Here is an 18,392-nt window from a genome sequence, read left to right as displayed (position 1 = left end):
CAGTCATGTTCATGTTCTGCTGATCCTGTCAAAAAAAAAAGCTCTCTGCCAGCACATTAAAGACAGCACACTTCTATTAGAAGCTGCACTTTTAATTTCTGTGACATATAATGAGGCAGTCTCACTAGCCAGAATATTTTATTAGGTCATAATGTGTTAAATGTGGTTTAATCAAGAGCTGCCATTAGATAGCGTCTCAATGAACTTCAGATGTAAGATGATCATATAACAAGTCGTCTATGGAATCTCTCTGAAAGAGTGTTAAGAAAAATGGGCCAGTTCTGCAATACAAGCAATAATATCCTCATAACTAGTAATAATAATGATGAAGATAGCTAATATTTATTGAACACACACATAAGGTTCTCTTATAGCTCAAGATGGCTATACTGGAAATGCCCATCATTTTTAACTCTTACACATGCCCACTCTTTTTTAGAAAACTTATACTGAGAAAATATAACTTGCATGTATTGGTTACTACATGCTAATCTCTGAAATATTACATTTAATCTTCATAACCCTATATTACAGTTACCCATATTATCCCTATTTAAAAGGAGAGGAAATTGAACTTTAGGAACCTTGAGCCACTAATCCAAGGTCAAACAGCTTGCATCTGGATAGGACTAATCCTGGGCAGTCAAGGGTAGTCCGTGGGATCAATCATTATGGGAAAAAAGAATGGTGTGTGACTTCTGATGTTGGGTCATAAAAACCATTTCAGCTTCCACCTTGCTGTCTTGGATTCCTCATTCTGGGAGAAATCAGATTCCGTACTGTAAGGGCACATAAGAAGATGTAAGAAAGTCATGTGGCCAAGAGCTGAGTCTTCCTAAACACCATCAACTTGCCAGGAATGCTAGTGAGCTGCACTGGAAGTGAATCCCCCAGCTCCAGTAAACCCCTCAGGTGACAGTAGTCCCAACTAGGATCTTGACTATAACTTAATGAGAGACCTCAAGCCCAAACCAGTCAGGTGCATCACGCCCAAAATCCTAACCCATGGAAACTTCAGGATAATACATGCTGTTTTTCAAACCACTAAGTTCTGAGGTTGTTTGTTACACAATAGGTAACTGACATAGCAATGAAGCTGAGTTGCCCCTGTCTCAAGTTCTCTCATGGATTGTAGTCAGGAATTTGCCAAAATTTAGGTTTAAGCTGAAGATTGATTGAGAAAAGATCTGCTTTTAAGTTCATTCATGTAGCTGTAGGCAGGATTCAGGTTTTTTGCTGATTATTGACCAGAGATCCCACTCAGTTTCTTGCCACATGGGTCTCTCCATGGAGCAGTTCACAAAGTGGCAGCTAGCTGTCTTCCCCTAGAGCAAGTAAGAAAGAATAAAAGAGAATACCCAAGATGGAAGCCACAACCTTTTTGTAATCTACTCTCAGAAGTGACAACACATCAAATCTGCTACATTCTATTTCCTAAAGATGAATAAATAAATCTAACCAATACTTAAGGAGAGGAGATTATGCAAGAGTGTGAATGCCAGGAAGTAAAAAATCATTGGGACCATTCTCCACGCTGAGATAGGACTCCAATGTTCTGGGTCAAAGCTCTTCATCATTATACTCCATGTCTCCCTTGATCTAGTCATGGATCCCATTTATATAAATAGAATCCAAAAAACAGTATGGAGCTCCCTCAAGAAAGCTAAAAATAGAACTATCCTACAATCCAGTAATTGCACTACTGGGTATTTACCACAAAAATACAAAAACCCTAACGGAATATTAGTTAGCCATAAAAAAGAATTTGCAATGACATGAATGGGGCTTGAGAATATAATGCTAAGAAAAATAAGTCAGAGAAAAACAAATACCGTATATGATTTCACTCACATATAGAACTTAAAACTCTAAACAAACGAGCAAAGGGGAAAGAGAGAGAGAGACAATCCAAGACACAGATGTTTAAATATAGAGAACAAACTGATGGTTACAGAGGGGAGGTAGGTGGCAGGGTGGGTGAAATAAGTGATGGGGACTAAGGAGTGCCTAAATGAGCACTGGGTGACGTCCGGAATTGTTGAATCACTGTGTTGTACACCTGAAACTAATATTACACTGCACGTTAACTATATAGAATTAAAATCATAAAAGAAACAGGAGGAAGTTGGCGCTGCAGTGGCAGCCCCAGCAGCAGCGGCAGCCACTACCCAGGGCCACCCGCACTCATCCGGTGGTTACGGCCACAGAGGCAGTGCGGCTGCGGTACCCGGAGCCTGTGCCCGCCGAGAAGCGCTGTGCCACCGGGCGCCCAGCAGTCTGATGGGGCCGCAGCCGCCACTGCCCCCCGCCACAACCATCCTGCTCTGGGGCTCCCTGCTCCCGCTGACAGCTGCTCAGGAAGCAATCTTGCATGCGTCTGGAAATGGCAAACCTGTACCTTCTAAGGACTACTACATGCTATATAACCCTCATTGGACAGATCTTCCAAGTAACCTAGAAAATGCAACATTACTTCTTTTCAGACTTCCATCAGTTTGATGAATCTGACTACCACACCATTGTGCAACCTTTGTGATATTCCATCTGAAGGAATAAAAAGCAAAGCAGTTGTAGGACAGTGGGGAACCTGCCATTTTCTTGAAAAAGCCAAAATTGCACAAACAGGAGATGCTGAAGCATTGTTGGTTGCCAGTAACAGTGTCCTATTTCCTCCTTCAGGGAACAAATCTGAATTTCATGATGTGAAAATAGTGATTGCATTTATAAACTACAAAGATTTTAAAGATATGAAGCAGACTCTTGGAGATAACATTACTGTGAAAATGTAATGTGGCCCAACTTTGACTATACTATGGTGTTATTTTTGTAATTGCTGTGTTCACTGTGGCATTAGGAGGCTATTGGTATGGACTAATTGAGTTGGAGAACATGAAGGCCGTGACAACCACTGACGATCGAGAAATGAGGAGAAAGAAGGAAGAATACTTAACTTTTAGTCTTCTGACAGTTGTAATATTTGTGGTCATCTGCTGTGTTATAATGGTCTTACTTTATTTCTTCTACAAATGGTTGGTTTATGTTATGATAGCAATTTTCTGCATAGCATCAGCAATGAGTCTGTACAACTGTCTTGCTGCACTAATTCGTAAGATACCGTGTGGACAATGCACGATTACGTTTCAAGGCAAAAGCATTGAAGTGAGACTTATTTTTCTCTCTGGACTACGCATAGCAGTATCTGTTGTTTGGGCCATATTTAGAAGTGAAGATGGGTGGGCTTGGATTTTACAGGATATCTTGGGGATTACTTTCTGTCTGAATTTAATTAAAACACTGAAGTTACCCAACTTTAAGTCATGTGTGATACGGCTGGGCCTTCTCCTCCTCTATGATGTATTTTTTTTGTTTTCATAACACCATTCATCACAAAGAATGGCGAGAGCATCATGGTTGAACTTGCAGCTGGGCCTTTTGGAAATAATGAAAAATTACCGGTAGTCATCAGGGTACCAAAGCTGGCCTATTTCTCAGTAATGCATGTGTGCCTCATGCCAGTTTCAATACTGGGTTTTGGAGAAATTATTGTACCCAGCCTGTTGGTTGCATACTGTAGAAGATTTCATGTTCAGACTGGTTCTTCTTCTATATACTATGTTTCCTCCACAATTGCCTATGCTGTTGGCATGATACTGACATTTGTGGTTCTGGTGCTGATGACAAAGGGCCAACCTGCTCTCCTCTGTTTAGTTCCTTGCACACTTATTACTTCCTCAGTTGTTGCTTGGAGACGTAAGGAAATGAAAAAGTTCTGGAAAGGTAAAGGCTATCAGGTGATGGACCACCTGGACTGTGCAACAAATGAAGAAAGCCCTGTGGCTGCTGGTGAACAGAATGTCCAACAATAATGTTGTGCAGACCTGCAATAATGTGTCAAATGACTTTCTACAAATAGAGTTTGACTTTTGAAATTGATTTTTGAATTGGCAGTCTGAAAGAAGCCTCAATGATATGCTTGCAAATATATATTTTTAAGAGCTGGTACTGACAGTTACATCAAATAATTGAAATACATTTGCTTTTAACTATGTTAAAGTTGTGTCTTCACAATAAATAAAAGAGGATGGTCTGTATAAAAAATAAAATAAAATAATAAAAGAAATAAATTTATGTTTTTTTTTAATTAATAGAATCCAGAGTGCCTGAGTAGCTCAGTCAGTTAAGTGTTCAACTCTTGATTTCAGCTCAGGTCATGATCTCATGGTTCATGAGTTTGAGCCCCACATTGGGCTCTGTGCTGACAGTGTGAAGCCTGCTTGGAATTCTCGCTTTCTCCCTGTCTCTGCCCCTCCCCCTCCTCTCTCTCAAAATAAATAAATAAATTAAAAAAAAATAGAAGCTAAGCATCACCTTTCCCCTATTCTTTCCAGGATATTTGGTAAAAGGATAGTTAGGCTGAAGACTGCTTGAGTCACACCCATGTTACAGCTGTTTCTACCCCCTGAGTCATATTTCTACCTTGGCTCATTGATCAGCTACACTCAGAGTCAATCCCTTCAATATATCACTAACTCAAGACTTTATTCAAAGACAACTTTCCTGATGGTTCCAGGGTAACTGAAATTATTTGTTATCTCTCAGCAAATACCTTTAGAATTGAACATTAGCCAATCCTGCCTCTATATTTTTTTATTTTTTTAATTTTTATTTTTGGGAGAGAGAGACACAGAGCATAAGCAGGGAAGGGCAGAGCGAGAGGGAGACACAGAATCTGAAGTAGGCTCCAGGCTCTGAGCTGTCAGCACAGAGCCCAACGCAGGGCTCGAACCCATGAACCTAGAGATCATGATCTGAGCCAAAGTCAGACGCTTAACCGACTGAGCCACCCAGACGCCCCTCATTTACCTTCTCTTGAGTTGAGCAGATGCTTAACTGACTGAGCCACCCAGGTGCCCCAAGCCAATCCTGCCTTTAAAATTATTCCAGCCCCCGAGGCATTGGCTAACTTCTCATAGGTCACCTTGCCCAGAGACTCCACCTACTTTATTCCTCCCTCTCCAGGGCCACCATACAGAGTTGTACAAGTTGTTCACTGCACAAGACTTCATGGCTAAAGGGATAAATAGGGGACCAGAATTCAGCTCATATTTTGCTCCACACATCTGACTTGGGGTGGGGCTGAATCTGCCAGCAGGTGTACAAAGTGCCATATGGGTGAGCTGAAGTTTTGTGCTTTTTCACACTGCTTTTCAGCCCCCCATCTCTCATCTCTAAACTATTCCTAGAAACTCCCATGATGGGGGGAGGGGGAGGAATGATGAAAAACCTATTATTATTCATAAATTTCAAATCCTAAGGAAAGTGGATCCTAGAAGTTAAAGAAACTTCTTAGCTGTTCAATACATTTTTAATGTAAAAGTCATTCACATACTTAAAGGCAGAGTTCAGTGAAAAGAATGAAGATGCAAAATTAGAAAAACTTAGACAAAGGTAAACTGCTTTGCCTAAGAAAAGAGATAAGGAAAATATTGGGAGTTAGGAAGAGTCTGGAACAAGAAGCTAGAAACTGGAGGCTAAGGAGAGCAACCCTATAGATAAAAGAGTTGATGGACTTTTTTGGATGAAATTGCTGTTTACTTGAATAGTAAAACACTCTTCCACTCTGTCCTAAAATTTATATTTCTCACTACCCCACCTAGATGTATATTTTCTTGAGTCAGAGAAAGGAATAGATGTGCCACCATAGCTATTTTGGGGTTAAACTCCAAACTGCTTACTTTATTATACAGGACACTTTGCTCTCCTCCTCTCCCTTCTTCAAATCCTTGTCCGTGTATGTCCATATACAAATAGCTCCATCAAAAAGATTTCTGCAAAACTTAAAGCAACACGTACGAAGCAATACATACTACTCCTTGGAGCAAGGAGTGGTCAGTGGCTATTAGCATAACAACTTTTCCCTTCATCAAATAAACTTAAAACTCCCCAGCAATTAATGGTGCCTAGAAGGCAAGTAACTTTGGTTGGGTCTCTGGAGTTTTCACGTACAACATAACATCAAGCAACCCTAGAAAGTTGGTATTAGTCTCCCATTTTACAAATTTAGCTTAGGAAGGTTAAATAATAACCACAAGGCAATAAAGTAAAAAGTACACAAAACAGAAATCATATCCAGATGATACTGGAGCTCTGGCTTTTTTTTATATCTCTACAGCATATTATCTCCATACAAATCGTTTGGTCTTAGCAATGAACTATCTATATATATATATATTTTTAATGCTTTATTCCTGAGATCAACATATAACGAGCTTACTTTTGATCAGTGCTCCTGTGTTAAGAGCTTCAGGACAGATTGAAAGCTTTGCAGCATATTGTCCTTAGGAAAAAGATTCATAGGCATCCAAATTTTGTATAGCCTCAAAGAAACTCAAAAAGATGAAACATTCAACACACTTAATCCTTGTGCTCATGACATGCTTTGCACACAACATGATAATTTACATGAAACAGAATGTTTAATTTGGAAGTTTCAGCTGAGGCACTGAGATAGGATATGCACCAGAAACCAAAATACTTTTGCAGGGGAAAAAAAAAACATATGCAGATTTTCAAGACATTATCCAAAAACCAAGTCAAAGTCTGGTACCCATAAGGAGATATAAATAAAAGACTTTAAAAAGTAGAGTTGGGGAGGGGACTTTGAGAAAGATGAGGGTGCTGTAATATGAGCCCTAACCTATCAGACAACTAAGAAGAAAGAATAGAGAAGATTCTGCTCCTTCTCCTCAAGCCTAGAGGGAAGGATGCTTCAACGGAACCGCCTACACAGATATGGAAATGTGTCTTCTAACAGTTTAGAATACAAAGGTTGGTTGTCTCCTTAGGGAAAACTGAGGAGCTGCTTTGGTGGCAAAACAAAGGTGGATTGTTGCTGCACTTGAGAATGTGTTGCCCGTGCACGCAAATCCTACAAGAGTATTCATGCGGATTCGATGTCTACATCGGGAACCAGAAACCACCTACAAGGGTCCATAGAACTCTAATAGCAAGAGCCTATGTGTGAAGGACTGTTGCATTCAGGATCAGCTTTGCAGAGTGCAAGCTGTGCAGGTACTAGGACCCTGCACTCAGAAAGGTCCCATGTTTGATTTAATGCTCTGTGTTCTCAAATTCTTTTTTTCTTTAATTTTTTTTATTTATTTTTGAGACAGAGAGAGCTCAAGCAGGGGAGGGTCAGAGAGAGGGGGAGACACAGAATCCAAAGCAGGTGCCAGGCTCTGAGCTAGCTGTCAGCACAGAGTCAGACGTGGGGCCTGAACCCACAAACTATGAAATCATGACCTGAGCCAAAGCCGTAAGCTCAACCGACTGAGCCACCCAGGCACCCCGTCAAATTCTTAATAACTGTATTTTTGAACTAACATTTTAAAAGTCCATTAGGATAATGTGTGTCTATCATCCCTTACTGCTCCGTTTGCATGCAGCATCCCCAAGGAGCACAGAATTCTAGTGGACCCACGATGTCTAAGAATTCAGGGAGACTCAAAGTGAGTACAAGGTAAATGTGTTATGTCTGTAACTGAGTAAGCAGCAGTGACTGGCAGACCCCAGAAGCCACACTTTACATAAGATTTAGAACTTGCTTCAAACCCAAAAAGCAGGTAATGGCACTCCAAGAAGAACACATGACCAGGAAAATCCACATATCCTTTCTTAACTTCTTTTACTTCTCTGAATTAACTAACCACTCACACCAAAATGGTGACATGGAAAGAAAAAGACAGGAAAATTCATTGTTCCTTTTCCTTTCCATCCTCCCTCACTTATCAGCCAGTGCCAGGTAAAAAGTGTTAGTATAATGTACGTACATCAAGAAATAGAATAAAAACAGTTGAATTTGTTTTGTGAAATATTTCCACTGTTTTGTACATGTAGGTTCCAGCTACATAATACAAGCTATGTAATTTCAGGGATTTTGCATACAAGTTAAATATCCTTATATTTGGCTTGAAAACTGGTGTTATAAAATATAAAGATGAACAATAAAAGCCTGCTAATTTTCTTCTTGAAATGACATTAAATATCAAATAAAAACATCGTGACAAGAGAGATACTATGCACGCAAAGAAAAAGCTTTATATTTTAGGACTTTTAAAGACACCTTTTCCCTACTTTCTGAACAAGGGATGTTGCATTTTCTTTTACACTGAGCCCTGAAAATTGTAGCTGGTTCTGACTGCAGCAGTCACTAAAACTACCCTTTTCCCTCAACTAACTCCCTCCCTCACTGGACCTAAGAGTGGAGGGTGAAAACACAGTTAGCAAGCTCAAGGCAGGAAAGGAGCAGAAATATTAGTGGGGTTGAAGGAAAAGGTCTTTCCCATTCCAGTACAATGGTCCCGGCTGGGGAAGAAAAGAAAAGTTTATGATTAATGTTTTGATTATTGTTAGGAAGTGGACATTCTAGTGTTTGAACTGAGACTGGCATTGACCTAAAATGATTTTAGGATACAGTCTGTTACTAAACGTGAGCCAAAAGTAATAGAACCATCCCTTCATCCAAAGGGGACAAGAGATTATTCTATGAAATAAATTTAAAGGAGCAGTAGGGGACAAAAGTAGAGTTGCGTTTTTATCATATATTATGAGTCTTGCTTGCTCAATACCCCAGTACAAATGAAAAAGAAAGTTTGAAGAGGCCTGATCAGAGTTTTATCTCCAAAAACAGAAAGCTTTTCTTGGTTTAGAACACTTCAGCCACAGAAATTACATTGAAAATGATTAGACTCCAGAGCTGACTTTACTTCACAAATTACCCATATGTTCCAGCTCATGTTACAATTTCTTTGGGGAGCATTAAAATGATTTTTCAATTTTCTCACTCAATTTCTTCTATCTCTGCTGAAAATAAGATATGACATTGTATGATAATAGCAAGTCACTTTGAATTAGAACAACTTGACTTTTGTCTTGCAGTCAATCAAATGAAGATCAAATGTGGGGGTTTTTTCCCCCAAAGAAAAAACAAACTGTGGAAAATTCATAAAGAAGCACTTCTCATATTTTTAGAAATATAAAGGTTTGTTTTGAAATTCCTCTATTTTTAAACTTCTGTCACACTGATAAGCTGTGAATTTTAATTTATCACTTTACCACATCTTCAAAACAAGAAAAAAGCCAAGAAATTTATTCCAGAAAGATAAACACAATAAGGTTTCTGTTGCAATACATATCTTTAAAATGTAGGACTATAATTATTTCAAATAGTCCACCAAAATTAGCCCCTGCTGATCAACAGATTGTTTCTGTGATTTTTTTTCAACTGAATAGAATTTTTTGCAGAACATTCATGTATCAGAGCACAAAATGCTCTTAAAGTATTTTGAGAGAACTAATCAATACAAAAAAATTATATTAAGTGGAAATTCCAGAAATGAACATATATGCTACAAAGTTAAATGTTAGATTTCAAGCCAATAATAAATACATTATGGACTCAGGTTGTGCTAAAGGCTTTGCTGAGGAAGTAAAGATTCATGAATAAACAAAGGTGAACTTTATGAGATAAGTCTGTCACATGGTCTGTCTCTGAAATTACACAGAAGCAATGAAATAGCTCAAAATTCTAAGCCCATGAAGAGTTCTATATGGTTTCTTAATTGCTTTTCCCTTCTTATTCTTCATCATTCCTATATTGCAGAAACTTTCTGGAGGACATTTCACTAACCACTTAATGAGTGACTCTTATGGGCCAGGTATTATGTGAGGTGCTAAGAAACACAAAAACTAGTGAGTTCCAACTAGTATAGAGTTGCCAAATACAGAACTCCCAGTTAAATTTGAATTTCAGATAAAAAGAGTAATTTTTTAGTAAAAGTATATCCTAAATATTTCATGGGATATATTTTTCTTTTCCAAAACTGGCAACTCTAGATCAGTGGAACTGAGGGTTTGGATCCTGCACAGAATCGTTACTTGGGCTGAATTTTGACCCCATCTTCACCTCCACTGGCGCTTTCCCTTCACCCTCTTCTATGTTGGCCTATTTTGCCTGAAGTTGATCTTTTTTTCTATTTTGTAATTACATCTTTCTTTGATAAAATTTGTCTTCAAACAACTTCCATAAGTAATGATGTGTGAGAGGTAAAACATTCTGAGCTCTTACACGTTTGATAGTATCTTTATTCTGCATTCAAATTTGACTGACATTTAGTCTGAGTACAGAATTCTACATTAGGGATTATTTTTCATCAGAACTTTGGAGATATGGTTCCAATATCTTCTAGTATCCAGTTATGCTGATGAGAAGTCCAAGGCCACTCTGATTTTCATTCTTTTTGAGGGTGACTTATTCTGGTTTTCTTTTATGAAAGCATTTATGATCTCTTCACTCTTGATTGTATTTGTTTACTAGGACTCCAATAAAAAAAAATCCCACAGAGTGGGTAGTTTAAATAACAGAAATTTACTTTCTCACCATTCTGGATGTTAGAAGCCCAAGATCAAGGGGTCATCAGGTTTGTTTCTTTTTAAGCCTCTCTTCCTTACTTGCAGACAGTCACCCTCTCACATGAACATCACACTGTGTCTTAATCACTGCTTCTTATTAGGACACCAGTCCCAAGAGGGAGGTAAGATTGTGTGCTTAAATCCTATGTTACTTCATGCCACCAGTGAGAAATTGGACTCCACCAGTGAGAAATGTACTATATTTTCAGTTTCCCTGACTCTGAGCTATTATGGTTGGAGTAGAGCCAAGAAATGTAGCCTCATGTCCATGGAACAGTTATCCAAATTTACCTAGTGAAATCTGGTTTAATGAAGGGAAATTAGGGCAGGGAACAGGCACAGGCATGAGCAAGAATGGAATGATGGTTGATGAGTGAGGGAAGGAAAGAGAGATGAACAACTAAGGCAAAAATTATAGACAAATCATATGCAGGGAAATTATTTTATGAATAGGCTCAAAATATGCAGATCTAAGTATTTGTTTGCAAATGTTTACGGTCCTCATCTTAGAAATAAGATACTAATATATTGTTTTTCTCATTTCCATGGGTTTAGGACAATTGTTCTCAAAGTGTGGTCCTAGGCTATATCACCATTACCTAAGAACTTATTAAAAATTTAAGTTTCTAGAGGTTCTAAATACATAAAGCAAATATTAACAGATCTAAAGGGAGAAACAGGAAACCGTCCAATAAAAGTAGGGAACTGTAACACCACACTTTCAACAACTGATAGATCATCCAGACAGAAAGTAAAGAAACACTGGACTTGAACTAAACATTAGACCAAATAGACTTAACAGATATATAAAGGACATTCTATGCAACAGCAGCAGAATATACATTCTACCCAAATACATATGTATTCTCCAGGATAAATCATACATTAAACCATAAAACGAGCCTTAACAAATTAAACATTGAAATCAAATCAAGTACCTTTTCTAACCACAATTGTATGAAATAGGAATCAATAACAGGAAGAAAACTGGAAAATTACCAAATATGTAGAAATTAAACAACATACTCCTGAACAATCAGTGGGTCAAAAAAGGTATCAAAAGGGAAATAAAACAAAATCATGAAACAAATGAAAACAGAAACACAGCATACTGAAATACATGGAGTACAACAAAAGCAGTTATTAGACGGCAGTTTGTAACAATAAATAACTATATTAAGAAAAAACATAAGATCACAAATAAACAGCATAACTTAAGGAATCAGAAAAAGAAGGATAAACCAAGCCCAAAGTTACCAGGAGAAAATAACAAAGATCAGATCAGAAATGAATGAAATAGACAATAGAAAAAAAACCAACAAAACTAAGCTGTTTATTTTTATTTTTTTATGTTCATTTATTTTTGAGAGAGAGAGAGAGACAGACAGAGTATAAGTAAAAAAGGTACAGACAGGGAGACACAGAATTTGAAACAGGCTCCAGGCTCTGAGCTGTCAGTGCAGAATCTGATGTGGGGCTCGAACCCATGGACCACAAGATCATGACCTGAGGTGAAGTCAGATACTTAACTGACTGTGCCACCCAGGTGCCCCCAAAACTAAGCTGTTTTTTTTAAAGATAAAGTACATAAACTTTTACCCAGACTAAGAAAAGAACAAGATTCAAAAACAAAGGCAACAAAATCAAATAAATACATAAATTGGACTACATCAAACTAAAAAGTTTCTTCTATACAGCAAAGAAAACCATCAACAAAATGAAAAGGCAACCTACAGAACAGGAAAACATATTTGCATACCATATATTTAATAGGTTAATGTTTTAAATACGTAAAGAATTCTTACAACTCAATAACAAAACAACTAATATAACAATATTAAAATAAGCAAAGGACCTGAAATTAAGTATCTGAAGATAATTTATGACAGTGACCATTATGAGGATTATGTATAGATTTTGTACTATAAGAGTTAACTAAAGCTTTTATCAAAGGAAGAAAGTAGCTGAATAGGAACTCACTGAATAAAATTTTTTTAAAAAGTGATGTGGCTGCTAGAGTATGTTTTGCATGTAAAAATATGAGTCACACCCATGGAAAAAAAAAGTGTTGACTCTTATGAATGTTTCTACAGGGCCTACTGAGCTAAGAACATTTTTCTTCCTCTTCATTTGACTTCCTTCTTGGATGATTTCCTAGGAGTTCTGATTAGTAGATTCATTGCACTTTAGCAAAATATAGCAACTTCTTCCAAATCAGTTTTCTCAGCCAGAGGGGGCATCGGATCCCCAGAGAAGCTAGTTCAAAATACACAGCCATACCACAGCCCACCCTGAGATGTTTATCCTCAGACGGAGTCCCAGCTATGTGTACTTAGAATAAGTATTCCTCCGCATTAAGCTCCCCACATACCATACAAACGTAATCACAAACCACTGTTCTAGATGGCAGCTCGTTCCCCAGCAGAAGCATTCAAAGCAAGCATTTCCACATGAAACAACAGCATGGCCATTAAAAACCCAGGCTCTGGAGTCAAGTTGGGTTTGAACTCAGCCTCTTCTATGTGTGACCTTAGCCAATTCACTCTCTAATGCTACTGTTAACAGTATCAGCTACAAGTAACTTTAGGTATTTTCTATGTGCTAGGCACTCTGGTAACACTAAACATGTATTGACTTACAAACCAATGAGGTTGGTGCTATTATTATCTTGATTTTACAGATGAGGAAAGTGAGGCTTTAGAGAGAGAATACGTAACTATTAATTTGTTTAAAATCACAGAGCCAAACAGTAATGGAGCTGGAATAATATCCAAGGTCTCTAACTCTAGGGACCATGAACTTGGCTGCTTTGTTGTATTGACATTCAGAAATACAGAGTAAAAGAAAAAAACTCATGAAAAACACATAGAAAGAAATCAAAATGAAAACCTATGAGTTGGGTTAGCCTGGCACAGTTCTAGACCCAGAAAAACAGTAATGGTGGACAATGTCCAAAAGAAGGTAATGGGGTGGTTGCCCATAAAAGCATTTTATAAATACAAAGGGAGTCTCATTTTCCCAGCTCACACCACACAACTAACTCATTAAATGAAGAATGGCAGATGTCATTTCTACACTTAGCCTTTTTAATACACTTTGCCTGGAAACAGTGAATGGAAGTTCCAGTGTGACAGCTAGTTAGTAGGTCTAGAAAAAAAAACATCAAGTTCAAAACTGGAACAGGAAGATACAGAGCTCTGGGAGGGAAGTTTCCAGAGGGAATGAAAGAAAGAGAACCTAAACAAAACACGATAATTTAGCGAAGCTGAGGAGGAAACTGGAGAAAATAAATAAATAGGCTACTTTTGAAGATATGTACAAAAAACCTAGAGAGTTTTGATTTGTGTTCAACAATATTTACCCAATGATAATTTTGTGAATACAATTTATGGCTCTTAGTTTTTTGAATCTACCTACAAACCAATCACTGAAACAGAGTTTAACGATTACTGTGTTAGACTAGGTACCACTCTGAGAATAACACAGGACAGAAGATTATTGTCCTTCCTTGTGAAGAGTCTATAAATAAGCAGTCCGAGGGAGGTATGGTGCTACCCAACAGGAGAGATCCAGGATCCTTCCACCAAAACAGGGCTTCCATCTCAGGACCCACAATATCTGCTCAAGCACTAAACATAACTTCTACATTGCAGATAGCAGGAAGGAGGAAGATACAGAGAAAAATGCGGACTTTCCCTCTCGGGACACTTCTGGAAGTCCTACTGAACACTTCTGCTTATGTCCTGTTGTCCAAGCAGGTGACCACACCCAATCAAAAGGACCCTGGGAATGGTAGTTTCCATTCTGGACAGCCATTTGTCCAACTACAATACAGATTCTATTACTAAGGCAGAGGGAAGGATGGATGGTGGGTGACTGTATCACCTTTGCCACAGTTATCATTTTTAACAGTGTAAAAGAACACATAATAGAACTTAGAATATAAAAGTAGGGAAGGGAGATGAAGGGAAAAGTACAGGTAGCTACAAAATAAGGAGTTAAGGAATAGCATTTATGTTTACAAAAAAATTAAAAAAAGGAATTAAAAATACAGTAGTTACACAGCTATTGAGCAGGAAAAAAAAGAAGGCAGGTAATTAGTATAAGAAACTTAAATCATAAAACTCTTATGTTCCCACGGTTTGTGAGTTCAAGCTCCACATTAGGTTCTATGCTAACACCTTGGAGCCTGAAGCCTGCTTTGGATTCTGTGTCTCCCTCTCTGTCTCTCTCTCTCTCTCTCAAAAAATAAGCATTTAAAAAAGTACAGTAAATATCACTAATTTCAGAATTAAAAGCTTTAATTAGATTTATCCCATTTATGAACTCATTCTTCCCACAAAAAAGAAAAAAATTTAATCTAGCTACTATTCATATGCATAGAAGGGATAATGATATCTTTATTAATAAAAACTGAAAGTTGATGTTAAATTATACATAGAAAAGATAAAGTACCTTTTACCTCTAAGTTCCTTAAAAAATGCCACAAATCTTTTTCAAAATGTCCTTAAACATCTCTATCACACTTCATTTTCCAGTCAAAAGTTCTTTTCCATAGGGACTTACCATTTTGAAAAAAGTGTAAACCACTTTCTTTTAAAATCTGCTTTATTATTAATATAGAAAATATCAGAAAAGTATTCTCTAAGTTTTTTTTAACATAGTGTTATGTTTATATACATTTTAAGATACTTAAGTAAGTGACGTCACAGTGTTTCTTGTATTTGATTTCATATGTTTGGGAATTTCAGCCACATCATGGGTTAAATAGAGAATGTAACTACCATTTACCATTTAGTTTTTCAATAGGAAAATATGCTCTGAGTGCTGAACAGGTGATCTGTGAATAATTTGGAAACACAAACCTGTACTGCAAAGACTACTTGGACCCCTTGATTCATCTGATCGGTGAAATTCCAGGTTATAAGAATAGCTGAAGAGCTGAGGTCATGGTGATGGAGATGCAAACTGATAAATAAGATGACAACTAAGACCAGATGTGACTTTTTGTTGTTGTTGTGCTAAGAAAAATAGCATGCATTTCTGGAACAATGCCATGTTTGAAATTCTGCAGCTTTGTGTAATATCAGCAGAACAGGGCCTAATGTCAGCAATGTTTTCCAGGGCTGGCCATGTCTTGTGAAGGGAGGCGGGCAGCCTGCCAAAGAGAGTATTATATGCCAGGCAATGCAGTGTAAAGTCCTGAATCCTATCCTTCAACAGCATGGAACAAGCTTCAGTCATCTACATCTACAGCGATGGAAGGGGGCATTATCAATCTTCTTGGCCATTCAGCAAAGTTTATCAATTAATTATGAGTGATTGGCCTCTTGTTAAAATAATTTAGCAAATACCTTTTGTCCATCCAACAGAACTCCAAACTCCAAGCATGATTACTGAAATGCGTGAAAGTGGAAAATCACTCCGTAACATTTAATTTCACCAAAAAATAGTTGGAAGATATTGTTGCCAATTAAAATTAGCTTTGCGTTGCAGATGCCTAAAACTGAGAAATTTTGGGAAGCCCAGGGTACAGCAACAGAGCTCTGAGGGACTCTTACTTTACTAAGGATTACTCTTCTTGATTCATAAAACAGGTCAAACTTCGCTAAGTACAGCCATTCAAACTTGTTTACTCAGGAAAAGGATTTGTACTGAGCAGAAAAGAAGTAAGGAGAAGTTCCACACACAGCTACTCTTGGAAAGAAAAACTTTGTTATTCTTGGTTTCTTTTCATCACATGTTACTTTGTTCTCTTATAATTGATAGGAAGAAATTTGCTCTTCAGAACGACAAGGCTTCTTCAGAATTGCTGACTTCAGAATATCTCATGCCATCCTGTGACTGTTAGAACAAACATTTTAAGAAAGAGTGAGTTTTTTTCCTGAGTTAGTTTCTCTGAACTTTGGCTGTTTCTCTTTGGCATATTTATCCACAATTTAGCTGAAATGGTTCTGACTATATAGTGTAACACTGCTCTCAGAGCAAAGATGATCCTTAAAGAGACTATACATCTTAATGCATCCTACTCATGACTTTTTTCTTTTCAATAAATTCTACCCCCAACAGGGGGCTTCAACTCAAGACCCCAACATCAAGAGTCACATACTCAATGGACAGACAGAGCCAGCCAAGTGCCCCTCATCACTTTTTTCCTATGTTTTAATTCTACATTGCAATTCAGAATCTTATTTAAGTTCTCTGTAAACACACTGTTGTGCTTCAGCAGTCCTTTCTACAAGAGAGAAAAGACTGTCATGTTTTTAAAGAGAACTTCAGTCCTCCTTCCTTTCAAGGCAACATGTTTTCGATATTTGGGGTAGGTTTAGTTAATGATCCATCTAGTTTGCTTGTTCGTTTGTTTGTTTGTTTGTTTGTTGAGGGTTGCAGCACAAGTGAGCAAGGAGCAAAGAGAGAGAGAACCCCAGGAGCAGGAGGGAGAAACAGGAAAAGAAAAAAGTGGGTCTCCTCTGAAGCGGGGCTCATGTTCACCCCAAGCAGGATTCGAGCCCACCCAATGTGGGACTCAAACTCAAGAATCATGAGACTATGACCTGAGCCAGAGGCAGATACTTAACAACTGAGCCACCCAGACACCCTTATCCCTCTGGTTTATGTGAAGGAATCCATCTCCAAACTGCCTCACCCTCAGCTTGCTCTCTTAAATTTCAGAGATGCTTGTGTCTCCTTCCCAAATTTTCTTTAGTCAGCCACCTAAGGGAGTTGATCTAAAATATATTTTCAATGAGATCCAACATGCAGATGACCCCTCAGTGTAAAACACCGGCCACATTTCTCCTGAGCCCTAGTATCATAAAATTTTACTATCTGGACTCCTTGGATAATCCCAAAGATTCAAAACTATACTTTTTTCCCCTCACATTTTATAACCCCTCCTGTGAGATTTTCTCAATAAATGATACCTCTACTTCCTGAATTAGAAACGAGAATTACCCTAGTATTTTTCCCTTTCTCTCATTCTCCAAGCATCCAATTAATCTAATACGTCTTTTGGATTTGTTATATTAAAATGGCCCCAGCAGAGCCAAGCAGAAATACGGCATGAAGAGCTAAAGACCTCAATTCCATTGCCACATTCTCATGCCCTATATATAAGATTATCTATTTTCTTAAGCTTGGGGGGGGGAGGGTTTGTTTGTTTGTTTTGTGGCTGAAGCAGAGAAAGGAGATCAGCCTACAGGACTCAGGAGAGATAGTAAAGTAGTATGGAAATGGAAAGCAGTATATGGCATCAATTTCCCAACCAGTTCAAAGAGATTAGTCTGGGGCACCTGGGTGGCTCAGTCAGTTAAGTGCCCAACTTCAGCTCAGGTCATGGTCTCACAGTCTGTGAGTTCGAGCCCTGCATCAGGCTCTGTGTGGACAGCTCAGAACGTGGAGCCTGCTCCTGATTCTGTGTCTCCCTCTCTCTCTGCCCCTCCCCTGTTCACACTCTATCTCTCTCGCTTAAAAATTAAATAAACATTTAAAAAATTTAAAAAACAAAGAGGTTGGTCTGACTGTCTATAGCAAATGAGATGCAAGTAGAAGCCAAAAAGCCTTTTAATGAGGACAATTATAAGACTTTCCACAGTTCTGGCCCCATCACTTCACCCCTGCATGCCTGCATTTGCTTATTACCTGCCTTTCCTATATCTTCTAACACCCCTTCAACTGATCCTCCACAGAGCTACCAGAGTAGTCTTTCCAAAATATTCACAATTTCACTTCCCTGTTAATGAAACATCGAAATCTCCCCATAGCTATAAAGTGTTATGGCCAATTTGCTACCCTATTCTCCCTATCAGTTCCATGCTCTGGCTACATCAAACCAATAGTAGTTACCTGAATGTATCCTATCATTTCATTCCACCATGATGTCATATATGGCTCCCATCTTCCTCAGTTACCCTCCTTCTTAC

At 38.1% G+C, this 18,392-nt stretch overlaps 1 pseudogene; it reads left to right on the top strand.

Moving 5' to 3' along the window:
- Positions 1-2,280: 2,280 nt before the first annotated feature.
- LOC115301621 lies at positions 2,281-3,866 on the top strand (annotated as a pseudogene).
- The last annotated feature ends 14,526 nt before the right edge of the window (positions 3,867-18,392 follow it).

This window comes from Suricata suricatta, chromosome 9 (genome assembly GCF_006229205.1).
Source record: "Suricata suricatta isolate VVHF042 chromosome 9, meerkat_22Aug2017_6uvM2_HiC, whole genome shotgun sequence".
Lineage (NCBI taxonomy): Eukaryota > Metazoa > Chordata > Mammalia > Carnivora > Herpestidae > Suricata > Suricata suricatta.
The sequence above is the reverse complement of the archived record's forward strand: the minus strand, read 5'-3'. Positions and strand labels throughout refer to the sequence as shown.